Here is a 14,283-nt window from a genome sequence, read left to right as displayed (position 1 = left end):
AGGCAAATAATACCGAAGGAAAGCATCCACAAACTCTTGCCATACCGGTGGAGGCGCGTGTACTCCTCTAGAAGACATCCAAATTGTGTACTAATGAACAGCGACATCCCGTAATCTATAAAAGGCTAACTCTATTGATTCAACATCTGAAGCATGCATTACCCGCAATGTTCTCAACATTCCATCTATGAAGTTTTGCGAGCCCTCGTCCGGTTTTGAACCAAAGAATTCTGAAGGGTCTAAACTAATGAAATCGCGAACTTTGGCACTAACAGCTCAATCCCCATGACCCGTACCTTGCCGCTGAGCGGCTACTAACCGGGCCGCCGAATAGCCTCCTCATCTCCCCGACTCCGAGACATCCGGTGGAGGAACCAGGTGCCGGGAGCTGGGAGCCGAGGCTCCTCCATGCCCTTTGGAAGGTGCGGAGTGTGAGAGGACCGTGATGGAACCTCATTCTGGGACTCGCCCTCCTCTATATCTGTAGACGGTACCCGCTCAGTCCTCTTATCTACCGCTGACTTACCCTTCTGGGTTGCTGTAGCTTTTCTCTTCATAGGCATCGCTGAAATCATAACACACAGTCAGGAAAGAAGAGTCCTTATAACATGGCTCTATCGCACGATCTAAGACGAGAAAGGAAGGTCAATCATTCCTAAATTCCTGCAGCCTCCTGTATATAAGTGTGGCGCACTTCACACTTATAAACAAGACTCTACTGGACACGGCTCGTAGACACACCCTAGGACGAACTGCTCTGATACCACTTTTGTCATGACCTAACCGGAGGGCCATGATAGGTACCCGGAAGTAACCTACCGAGCGCCTCTTAACATACTTCTCGTAATCATGCCTAGGTGAGCTACATGGCTAACTCATAATACCACAAACTGAAGAGACACAAGTTCCATCGAACATATGCATATCTATACAAACATCATCAACTAAGCCCATATGTACAAGCTGATAAGACTACCAAAATGATATACAAAACATGAACTAATATGGCTATGGGCTATCTAGCTATGTACATCTGTCTACGAGCCTCTACATGGAGTATATAATATCATAAAGACGGGACAAAACCCTGCCATGCCTAAATATGTACACAAAAGAATAATACAAACTAGTTGCAGCTCCGGATCAAATGGAGCTCTTTTATACAATCACTGATGAAGTAGCCTAGGGGTCTGGTCTGTCTCCCTATCTACCTGCGGGCATGAACGCAGCATCCACAAACAAAAGGACGTCAGTACGAACAATGTACAGAGTATGTAAGGCATGAATAGCACATAAAGAAAGCATGAAGATAACATAAGATAAAGAGAACAATTTATACCTCATAATACCTCTTAAGACGTCCGTCATGCATACTTAACCTTACTCTAAGGGAAACATTTCATACATATACATATAATGATACTATACCCGACCATATAGGCTCGGTGTCGTCCATACCCGACCATAACAAGATTTGGCATTGTCCGTACCCGACCATAACAAGGATCAATGTTGTCCATACCCAACTGCAGTGGTGCGCGCGCAATAGATATCATACCCAAACATATAAGTGGTGTCGATATATATATATATATATATATATATATATATATATATATATATATATATATATATATATATATATATATCGAGGAAGCATTACCACTCCATCGGGGTGAAATAAGGTCGATAAACCCCCAATTTCTATTATGGAATCACCATCACTACAAGAAAATGTCAAAATTGTGACAGACAAATCCGTTACAAATCCATCACAAATCATCGATTGTGACGGATTCGTGACGGAATTACGGATGTCCCAGAACCCTTGGTCATAAAATATTTGTGACGGATTTGAATTCCGTCACAAATATTTGTCACGGAATTGTCACAACCCCATCCGTTACAATATAGAGCCTTGTATTTGGCTTAAATTCCATCACAAAATTGAGACCGATTTTTGACGGCTTCTTCCATCACAAAACAGTGACAGAATAATTTCCGTGGAAAATTTCTATATCTAGCACAACAATTGTAATGGAATATTTCGATATAAATAAATTGTAATAGAATCTTTTGTCACAGATTGTTTGCCTTGCAGCTTTATTGTGACAAATTTAGTATAGATTGTGACAAACTAAATCCGTCACAAATATAATTTAAACCTTTAGATTTAATAAATAATAATTAAACAATACTTTTGAATTTGACAATATTATTCAATGTATACAGTAAATTAGCTAAAAGCATAAAAAGTAACTAACCACCAAAATATAACAAACATAATATTAAATTTATGATACAAAAACCTAAAGTTAAAACACGTAAATACACAACTTCAATAAGTAAAAGTCTACAAAATATTTTAAACTTACAAAGCATCCAACTAACAAAAGTCTGACAACGTTGAAAACAACACTTAGAATAGCCAACTAACCAAAGTCTAAAATGTTAAACACTTAAGCATTTGGTGAGTCCCTGTTAAGGAGAGTAGGATTATCAGATGAGCGAGAAGATAACGCCATCTCATTCATCATGTGAGACCATCGATCCTCCATAAACTTAAACCGATCTGAGACCTCCATCTCTACGCGTTGTTGCACTTCCGCCTCTACACGCTCCTGAAGAATCCTCTCTTGATTTTCTTTCATCCCCAACATCTCTTCCTCAAGTAATTTGATGCGCTCTTCAGCAACACGATCAGTCACTATATTGCGTGAAGTGGCAGAATTACAATGTTGATACAAAGTCAAAGCTTGAGAGCCCAATCCATACACACATCGTTTTTTCTCTCCATCCACAACATCTAAGTATATGCGATTTAGATCAAGTTCTTGAACTTTTTGTGAATCATCTGATGAGCTTATAGCAGTAGCACCCTAGCCTTCATTTCATCCTGAAAATACCCAAATAATCAGCTACCAAACACCAAACTTTCCACAAATAAGTAAATATTACAAGAAAAATAACTACATCAGGAATATTTGAAATACAATGGTTTTTACTGGAAAGTTGAAGCATATTTGCTCTAATGATCCTAATCTATTGCGAAGTGATTTAGTGCAAGTGTGGTTTAACTGTGATACTACTATTGATCCTACTATAGGAAAGTGTGGTATATCATGCTGCTTAGGTATGGCATAGTATACAGACCATGCAAACAGAGCTATGGAAATTCAGAAATGGAGAAGGTCATCAGGGATACAGGTTTGTGTGGCAAAATGGTTATGCACTGTTGAATATTGGTTACTCATGTTGTATGCAGAAGACATAGGGGCAAACTTGATCTCAGCAGGTTTACAAGGCCTAGAACTGCTTTTACTATTATCAGGACTTATACATTTTGCTGGTATGATGTTGTGGTTTAGAATTGGCATAAGACCATACTTAGCTTGATCTATTTATTGGCTCATTCCCAGTGTGTGGTATTAGCACTGGTTGCTCAACCAACTGAGAGTTTACCAATTTTTCTGCAGGTCAAACAATTTGTATGCAGAATTTTCAAGTTTAGACATTGATTTATATGCATGCAACTAAACAGGTTTGCAACAATTAGAGGTGAAATGCAAGCATGGGACAAGATGATGTATTCTACAGGGATGGTGGATTAGCAAAACAAAGGTATACATACCCATAGAGAGATAAACAACCTATCTTTTGATAATCAGTATCTAATCAGTGACCAAAAAAGCATAAATTCACTTCTAATTTTGTGAGGCAATACTTCCACAAACAAAAATATACTATTTTGATGTAAAAAATCTAACAACAAATACGGCTTCAAAATTCTCAAACACCAAAACCAAGAAACAAGAAACAAGAAAAGGAATTTCTTCAATCAAACACTTATTTAATGCTGCTGGCCAGGAGATAAATCACATTGAGAGACTATGGGGGGTCAAGAGATATTGAATCTAACGAATTCGAAGCCATTAGACAGTTAGTTCTTCACCAAAAGTTATAGTTAGTGTTAAATAGTTTACATCTTCCAAATATTGGTCATGTATTTGCACCAAAACAGATATGCCAAGCGTGCATTCAGTTTATAGAGTCCAACCGGAAAGGAAAATAATTTGATAAGATCCAAATATAATAAGAAAAGTCACAAGTTTTCTATTTAAATGAAAGCACTTTCAATGATTATATGTGTTAGCATGCAATAAAAGTTCCAACCAAAGCACAAATACAATGCCAATATTGAAATAAGGATTACCATTCACTATATTAATAAGAAAAATACTTGAAATTGCGTACTTTCTTTTTATCTTTTCACTAGGAAGATGCTTGACTTTTGCTTAAATGTTGAAGAACCTGATCCAAAAAAAGACAATAAAACATAAGCATAGTGAAGGTTGCCAGTGAATTTCCCTCTATAAAGTGCACCACTTTCAAAGAAAGTAAGGGGAAAAAGGCAAATCTGAGATTTTACCTTCACAACCAATGATAGATAACTCATCTTTTAATAAAATCAACAACTCTGATATCTAAAAATTCAAGCCTCAAAAAATTACCTAAAGAATTTTCCTTTACACAAATTTGACAGCATTCGCTACTTAACAGATTTGAAAACTACGAATATATAGAAACTCCACACAGAAAAGGCTCGCTTAACATAAATTTGGCTTTTACTGGTAAAAGATGCAAGATAGAGAAAGGGCAGCCATCACTCGGTGTCTTCAAAAATCAAAAGAATGAATTAATAGGATAACTAATTTAAATAATCCCTTCGCTTTAGTATGATTATAAGGTACAGTTTAGAAGGATTTTGTTCATTATCAGAACAATTCTTAGTTTCTAACTCCAACTTGAGCAAATATCTGAATTGCAGTCTGCATTTGGATAAATTATGAGATTCTTCCAACACCTTCACAAGAAAATATTTGAGGGAAAGCAAAGGAATCTAAACAAAGCCTCAAATTACCAGCTTTTCTGAATCCACCACCTTATCCACCTACCCCTTTCCCCGAAATAAAACAATAAAGAACAAAAAATTGATTTGAAAGAACAACCAACTCAAAATTTTTTATATGTTGTACATTAGTCCAATGACTAACAATAGGGTTGGGCATAAAACACCAAAAACTGAATTACCGAACCGAATCGGGGATTTTGGTAATTCGGTATTCGATATTTTGATTTTTCATTCGGTTTTCAGGAATAAAATTAAAAAATACGGTATTCGTTTTGAGATAAAAATACTTTTCGGTAATTCGGAATCACCGAATACCGAATGCTCAGTATTTTCTAAATTTATGTTAGATTTTAAGAAAAGATTTCTAGTGCTAAGTTAATACTATTACATAAAAAGATGAAGGTGCAGATATATCTTCTAGTTATGCAGCATCCATAAAGAAATGTTACGGAAATCATTGTTTTGAGTGCAAAAATTTACACTACATATTGAGCCTAACTTGATAAACTGTCCATCTTGTCAAAGATTGGTGGCTGCTGGCAATTTTCTTTGTTTCAAAACCACACGATTCCTATGTCCACATCCCCTATACGAAAGAGGCTACATAAAGTGTCTTCACTAGAGTTTTGCCTAGAGGATTTGATGGAGCATTCGTTATTTAAATTGAGCGACAATGCGACGTGGAAAGCAAGAATTCATATAATCGATTGCTCAAGCTTGCTTAGAATTAAGACACAATTATTTCCCATAACTGGCTGTGTTAAGCAAGGACACTGTCAGCTGTCATTCCTAAATTGAAGATTTGTTCTTTAGTTGATTTAACATGATTATTGCAAACTAGAGGTGGTTTTAATTTCAAATCTTTTACCTTTGCACTTGGAGTGTTAGATACATGGGAAAAGGCAGGGATTGTTTCTTACGTGATTATCTTATTGGAAACATTTATCCTGTCAAGCTCATTAATGGAAGCCATTACATATCTGGGCGAATGAGCTTGGCTAGCGATAATTTTCGGCTTCAATATGGTATTACCGAATACCGTACCGAACCGAAGTTTGATTTACCAATTACCGAATCGAAGATTCAAAGTTCGATATTTGATATCTACTTTCAATTACCACTTACCGAATTACCGAACACGAACTTTGAAAATCCAGAACTGCATACCGAACGCCCACGCCTAACTAACAAAACCAAACATAATGGAAATTAGCATAGTGCATCCATACCACAATATTTCACAAAGTGCCAGTCTTTTCCACACACACCATATAGACATTAAAAAAAGCAAAAAAGGAGTTCAACAGAAGTTTAACAATAAAGCAAAATGAGAACTGAGAAGACTGCGTATAATGGAAACCAATATAATGCATTCACACCAGAAAATATGAATAAAGTACAACTCATTTTCTACTCACACCACATAAACATCAAAATAATTGCAGTAAATGAGTTAAACATAAGTTGATAAACTAAGTACCAACAAAACTAAGAAACAAACCCAACAAGCATTAGCAAAAGAACAAAATTGGTAGAAACCCAGATGAATAAAACACTAAAGAATGAACCAAAAATCTTCAAAATTACTTCAAACCCACTTTAGTAAAGAACCCAATTTAATAGTTTGATGAAGACCACAAAAAGGGTTCTAAAATAGTTTCATACAGAACTTTTTAGCCTAAATCAGAGTTTTTTTTAACTTAGATTAAAGGACCTGACAACAAAACCCCAAAATTATCCACTTTAGAAAACTTATTCAAGAAGAATGGAGACAAATTGGAGCAAGAGATAAAGGACCCAAAAGTTATTCATTGTAGATGAAGTGAACAGAGAAAATACAAACCTGTGAGCGAGAATGGTAACAGAATCGAAGTCTCGAAGTGTTGAAAATTCGTGATTGTTGCTTTGAAAGAGAAAATCACCATTGTTCTAGAATCGTCATTGTTGTTTTGAAGGAGAAAAATAAAAACCCTTTGAAAGAGAGTTCTGTGGAAGTGGGAGAAAAATAAAAGACTATCTAGAATAAAGGGGTTTGGGGTGGGAAAATTGAAATATGTTAAAATTTTTGAGGGAAAGTTGAAAAGTTGTCCAAGTTTTTCTAAAATTGTGACAAAAAAGATGCCAAAAATTAATTGTGACCGAAAATAGTTTGTCACAAAGTTATTTGTGGTGGAAAGAACAATCTGTCACAAATTTAGTGATGGACTTGTTGTCACTTATTCTCATTTCTCTAACTTTGTGACGGAAATTTTTTAGTCACAAAAATAATATTAAATATTTGTTACAATTCCGTCACAAATCCGTCACTATCAGAATGTTTGTAGGAAAAAATTGTTTTAAAAATTTGGTCTAGGTGAGGTTAATTTGTCACAAATTCGTCAAAATTCCGTGACAATTTGTGACAGACTCCTCCGTCTCAAAAGTTCTGTCACAATTTTGAAATTTTCTTGTAGTGATGCATCATCATCATCATTATCATCACAATAATGAAGAACTTTTATCAATAATATCATGGGAATCTTGAAAGTCATGAGCTTCTAACAATTTCTAGGAATAGTACATTATGGATATCTTAGACGGATTCACAACAAGGAAATCATGCCTTTAGAAAGAAAGAGTTAGCCTTAACATACCTTTACGTCTTCTTAATTACTTAACGTTATCCTTCTAAGCCCGCAAAATCTACCTTTAAGAGGATTCATACTAAGGTTAAGTCTTGAAAACACTCTTAAGTTCAAACTAGAGTAATTAACGAGCTAACAGAATTTGGGTAGCACTTCCCGTATTTTATCAACTTCCACCATATTACAAAACAACTCCCAAAAAACCATAACAATATCAACAATACCATGTTCAAGAAGATATATTCAATTTAGTCTCAAATTAGTTCAAAATCCTCTTTCAAGTTCACCCCATAGTCATCAACTTCAATTCAACACTTTATGACTTCTCTACTTTAATTCTTTTCCTTTCCGAGAGTGACTAATTTTTACATCAACTCAATCATATAAATAATAGGAAGAACATACCTTTTAATAGAGGAACTTCACCTCATTCAACGCCCTTCAAGACCAAGTTTATCACAACTTTGGAGAGGAACAAGAATCATCATCTTCCATGAATTTATCTTGGAGTTTTGATGTTTGATCTTCTCTTTGATGGTATGGAAGGTTTTGTAATATTGTGGAACCTTCAAGAACTCTCAATAACTCTGAGAAATGTGGGGAAATAAGTGTGGGAGATTGATATGAAAATGAGAATTTTTGGGATTTACAAAGGTGTCAAAATCGCCTTCCCCCCCCCCCCCCCCCACACCCCCGCACCAATTTGCGGTGGACATGCGGCTCAGCATAATGGATATGTGGCTGCATCTCCCCTCCACTCCATGGGGCCTCCTCTCCATGGGGAGGAGGTTGGGTAGTGAGGCAGAAGATTGGGTGAGTTTTCTGCCAATATGCGGCCCAGCATACTATGTATGCGGCCGCATATTGCCCCATTTTCCCCTTTTTCGCGAAAATGCATTCTTTTCGATTCGTTTAACCTCCAATCCTTATGGAACCTTCTTGGCACTTGTATAAAACTTTATTAACCATCTAAGGGGCCCTATAGCTCCCCCTTAAGGTAATGCTAAGCAATATATAACTCAAATGATCCGAAATCTTCTCAAAACATGACTCAAATTCCAATTTCTTCAACAAACTTACTTCCGCCACTTTGTATGACTCTGAAACATCAAGGTACATGCTTAGAATTGTTAGATACCCTCCTTATCCTTATAAAGGCTTCATGCACTTTTTGAGCTTACATTAGCTTACTCATAATGCAAACGACATGAAATTTCCAAGGTGTAACTGTTAGTCAAATTTCGTTGCTCAGGAATGGTCCCGCCATCCCCGAACACCGAAGGAGCAGTTGTTGAAACCTAATTTTTTACCTCCCGTAATTTATTTTGGTCACTCAGAGTCTTTGGATATCAAACACAGTGAAATATGTATTTTTAGAAGCCAAAATCATTTTATAAAAATTATTCAGGTAATATTTTATCATTCTTAGTTTGTAAAATAATTTCTATAAATATTATAAGTCATTTAAAAATAAATTCACACATTTTTATAAATTTACCACAATTATTCGCTGAATTGTCTAAATTATTTAAATATCAAATTGCAAAGTATTTTACTCTGTTTAATGCAAGTAATCTGTTTAATTAAGTAAATTAGCCATTTTTACCCCTCAATTCTTATTTAGTCAACTTGTTAGAATTTTGTCATAATTAATTAAGTTTTAATTGTAATTGATTTTGAAAATTGCCATTAAGCGGCTATAATTGAAATAATTAGTTATTAGCCAATTTTGGCAATAATTTGAACTAGCCAAATTTAATTAAGGTCTTTTGACAAAAACCTATTTATTTTTATTATTATTATTATTATTATTATTATTATTATTATTATTATTATTATTATTTCTTTTAAATTTGACCAATTAGTTTAAATGGGGTCTTGTTTTAAAATATCCAATTAGTGGATATCGTTTTAAATTTGGGCAACTTGTTGAATTTTGCATATTCACCTGCCTATATACATGATATATATATGAGTATACATGTATATCATGTATTCAGGCCCTTTTCATTTTTTTTAAAAGGTGGGATTGAACAGAGTCTAGCCCGACAAGGCTAGACCCAACCCAACCCAACCCCTTTCCTTTACAACAACAAACAACAAGCACAAATAGACCCTAAGGTCTCATTTGTGCGAAATACGGAAGAGAGGCGGGCAAACCCTAGCACTGTCGCCCCTCTCCTTTTTCTCTCTTCGTCACTTTGATGCCTAAAAATGGCAATATGGCAGGTGTATTGTGTTTCTTCAATGTTTTGCAAGGTCGAGAAGGGGAAACAATAAATGCTTCCACCTTCTCTCACCTAACGCCACCCCAAAGAGGGTGCTATCTCGCCTTTCTTACCATTTTCTCTTTATTTTCTAAGTCTCAAATGGTAATACTTTGCAATCCATTAATTATTTTTGGTTGTTTGTGGATTTGAATCCATGGATCCCATTGGTTCATGAAGAACCAAATGGATCAACTAGTTGAGGGTGAAATCTAACCCCTTGTTCATTTTTGCACTTAATCCTAACCTTACAACAAGGGATGTGAGGAGGAAATCTTAAATGGGGAGTTATCCCACATCGGCTAAACTAGGATTTGGGGGATTCAGGGATTTCTCTATAAAAGGACCCCTAACTTACATTTTAGAGGGGGGAATCTAAAAATTTTCACTTGCATTCACATAAACTCGAAAAACCTAGCGTTTCAAACATTTTGAAACCTTTAACTTTTCTGAGTTAGTTAGTTTTAAAACTTTGTGTCTTCTTTGTTCTCTTTGGGTTCGTGGTTGAGTTAATTTGGGAGGAGAGGATCTTCAAGTCCAAATCTCGACTTAAGGCTGCACTCAAAAGAGATAATATTCCATCCCTTATTTATTTTTCTGGTCTTAGTTTCCATGTAATCATAAGCTATTCATTATGTGTCTAGCCATTTAACTTATTTGTTTAGTATGATAGTCACATGAAAGGATCTTTAGTCATCTAATTTATTTTGTTTAGTATTATAGTTGGTATGAAACTGTTTTTAAGTATCTAGTTATATGCTTAATATTATAGTTACATGAACTTGTTTTTGTTGTTTAGCCTACTTTGCTTTATATTACAGTTATAGGAAACTGTGTTTGATTCCTAAGCTTATTTGCTATGTACTTAGAATGAGACCATTGTTACACCTTGGAAATTTTTCGTTAACGTATACTGAATAGACTAACGAAAGGCATGACGTATACGATATTTTGATAAGTAAGAAATAGCATTTGATGGTCCTAATCAAGATTTCAAAGACATGTGAGGTAAGGGAAGGAAGTTGTTAATGAAAGCAAGGTATATGTTGTGTGTCGGGCAAGATTTACGAGTATCAAATTAATGATGGCTTAATGATGCTCTAGAGAAGATTTATAATGTCCCTTAGATTGGTAATGAGGTGTTAAACAAGTGTTAAGAAGGTTCCATAAGGATTGGAGATCAAATGAGTCGACGAGAATAAATTCCGGATAGCTGGGCAACATACGGTCCAACATACTGGCCGTATAAAACATACTAGCCGTATGTCTGGCCGTATGTTCTACCCAGAATGAGGGCCTTCACTGGACCAAACATACGGTCAGTATAAAATATACGGACCGTATGTTGGTCCGTATGTCCGAGTCGGGTCCAATTTTTAAGTTGATATAAGGACCCCCAACTTCATTTATTTCATTTCATTTTCACTCCACACCTCAAGAATCCTCTAGAATCCTCTCCACTCTTCATCCACAAGAACCCAAGAGAAATTGATGATCAACTTCATCAAACCAACAAAACCAAGTGTATGAAACACATTAAAGTTCATCCAAGCCAAGAAATTTCAATGGAAGTGAACTAGGGTTTTGGTGCAAGAAGAGTATTTCCACTCAAGGCTTATTCTTCCATTATCTAAGGTGAGTTTTATGGTATTTCCTTGTTTTTTAAGGTATTGAAAAGTTGAAACACTTGGATTGTAGAAGGGTATAGAAAATGGGTCATGAATGTAAGAATAGTGACATATTGAGTAGTAGTTTGAAATGAGTCATGAATATTGATATGTTGTGATTGTAAGTATGTTATGAATGACATTTAGAACATGGGATAAGTATTATATATGAGAAAACACAATAGTGAACTATGACCATGATTATGGAGAAGTTGAAGTGAAATTAAGAGATACGGATAATGTAGATGAATGATGATTGTTGCTTTTAATATTGTGAATGTTGTTATGGATGTTTGGGAGTTGATATGTAATATGAGGAAAGTTGTATAAACAAAGGAAATATTGCCCAATTTTCTCTAGTTTTAGTAAGCACGTTCATGTAAGCGATTAGCTAATGTTAATGTGAATTCTCTTGAAGGTAGAAACGTGGGCATTGAAGGAGAACGAGCAAGTGATAGAATAGTTAAACGAAAAAGGTATGTGAGGCTAGTCCTTTATTTCTAAGGTATGAATCTTATGGCATGATTTTCCCTCCTTCTCCATGAATTTCCTACACTCCGGAAAACTAAGAGCCTATGTTCATGAATAGCCATATGAGATAAAGATAAGAGATACATTATGAGCACGATAATGATGATGATGATGATGAGCTTAAGTCTAAAGGTTCTAGAGTTCATGATATGATGTTCCTACAAAGCTAATGATGTTGTTTATTGTATACACTCACCTTATATGCTAATTCCTTCACGGTGAGGCAGAATGCTTATAAATGCTCCATAATGAAATCAGGGGTTTACGACCTTATGTCACCCCAATAAAGTATAGTTGTCGTTGAGTTTCTATGCATGCATTATGATGATTACATGATAATGATATTACACCGCGCCTATATGGCCGGAAAAACACCGCTAAGGCGGGCAGCGTATACACCATGTCTAGATAGCATGGGCAGACACCACTAGTGGGCGGCATGAGATGGTACCCCCAGACGCGGGAGGTCCGGACGCGGGCTAATGATTATCACACCGTACCTATAAGGTCGGGCGATGCCTTTATACATATATGCATACATGATATGATGATGATTATGAAGTAAGCCAGCATGCATTATTTCTTTTATAAGTGATAGTCAGTTACAGATTACTCCTCATATGATGCTTCCTTATTTCATTAACGTATTATTATTGTTTATGCCTTACATACTCGGTAAGATAATATTCGTCGACGTCCGTTTTCTTTGATGTTGTTTTCATGCCGGAGTGCAGACAGGGAGGTGATCCGACTCGTGGAGCTATTAGTCGACTTGAGAGCACTCCATTGTCCCGAGGTGCCATTGATTATCCTTTTGTGTATATATATATTTTGGGCATGACGGGGTCCTGTTCCGTCCCTATGTCTAGCATTCTAGTAGAGGCTCGTAGATGCGTATGTATGGGTAGTATGGTCTCACAGCTTCTCCTCGTATGTATATACATTAATTTGATTTTGATAGCCGAAGGGCTTATGTATATAAAGTAAATATGTTTCAAGTGAAAAATGGTTTTCCTATGATTAAAGCATGAGATTAATGAATGACCGCAAATGAGTAATAGAATGAGTGGTGCTCGGTGGTTAGCCCCGGGTACCCGTCATGGCCCGTAGCTCGGGTCGTGACAAAAGTGGTATCAGAGCAGTTCAGTCCTAGGAAGTGTCTACGAGCCGTGTCTAGTAGAGTCTTGTTTATGGTGTGTTGTGCGCCACGCTAATAAACAGGAGGCTACAGGGCATTTAAGAAAAATGACCATCTTTCATCTTAAGAGATCGTGCGATAGAGCTGTGTTATAAGATTTTTTCCTCCCTAATAGTGTGCTATGATTTCAGAAATGCCACCAAAGGGAAAAGCTACAGCCGCCCAGAAGGGCAAGATTACGATGAAAAGGCGGGTAGAAAGGGAGTCACCGATGAATGTAGAAGAGGGTGAATCACATAATGAGGCTCCATCTAATGCCTCATACTTCGCCTATTATAGAAGAACAAGAAGGGGCATCAGCTCCATCTCCTATGCCTCCAGTTCCTCCACCGGTTACTTCGGGTCAACAAGTGACCGAAGCTATTCATCTATTGACGCATTTAGTTGCCGCCTGTGCATCGTAACGCAGCCCAAGTGATCGTTCGCCTAGTACTGTGAGCCCGTGATTTCATGAGTTTGAATCCTCCGGAGTTTTTCAGGTCAAAGCCGGATGAAGACCCGCAAAGTTTTATTGATGAAATGTTGAGGACATTAAAGATTATTCATACCTCCAAAACTGAATCTATGGAGTTGGCATATTATAGACTCTAAGATGTGGCGGTATTATGGTATAATAATTGGATATCATCAAGGAAAGAGAGTGCGCCTCCTCCCATTTGGCAAGAATTTGTAGATGCTTTGATCCGCCACTATTTGCCACCCGAGATCCGCCAAGCTAGAGCGGATAGGTTCCTAAATCTAAAGCAAGAAAATACGAGTGCCCGGGAGTATAGCCTTCAATTTAATTCTTTGGCTAGGTATGCTCCGACTATGGTGGCCGATATGGGAGATCGGGTGCATAGGTTTGTGAGTGGCTTAGGGCCACATTTATTCAAGGACTGCTTGACGGCTTCGTTGCAAGATGGGATGGATATTTCCCGCATTCAAGCCCATGCCCAGAATTTAGAAGGACAACAACACCCGCAAAGGGGTGATCGTGATATTGATAGAGGGCAAAGTAAGTGGGCCAGATCTATGGGGGCAGGTAGTGATTACAGAGGGGGATCAAGGCAAATACATTCTAGACACTCAGGCCAGTCGACGA

General features: G+C 36.7%; 1 long non-coding RNA gene across 1 annotated transcript; it reads right to left on the bottom strand.

Moving 5' to 3' along the window:
- Positions 1-2,274: 2,274 nt before the first annotated feature.
- LOC132042148 (uncharacterized) lies at positions 2,275-6,958 on the bottom strand. The gene is made up of 3 exons (XR_009411371.1): positions 6,756-6,958; positions 4,255-4,311; positions 2,275-2,896 (listed from the first exon to the last, which is right to left on the bottom strand). It is a non-coding gene; the product is annotated as an uncharacterized LOC132042148 (long non-coding RNA).
- Positions 6,959-14,283: the final 7,325 nt, after the last annotated feature.

This window comes from Lycium ferocissimum, unplaced genomic scaffold, assembly GCF_029784015.1.
Source record: "Lycium ferocissimum isolate CSIRO_LF1 unplaced genomic scaffold, AGI_CSIRO_Lferr_CH_V1 ctg13625, whole genome shotgun sequence".
NCBI lineage: Eukaryota > Viridiplantae > Streptophyta > Magnoliopsida > Solanales > Solanaceae > Lycium > Lycium ferocissimum.
The sequence above is the reverse complement of the archived record's forward strand: the minus strand, read 5'-3'. Positions and strand labels throughout refer to the sequence as shown.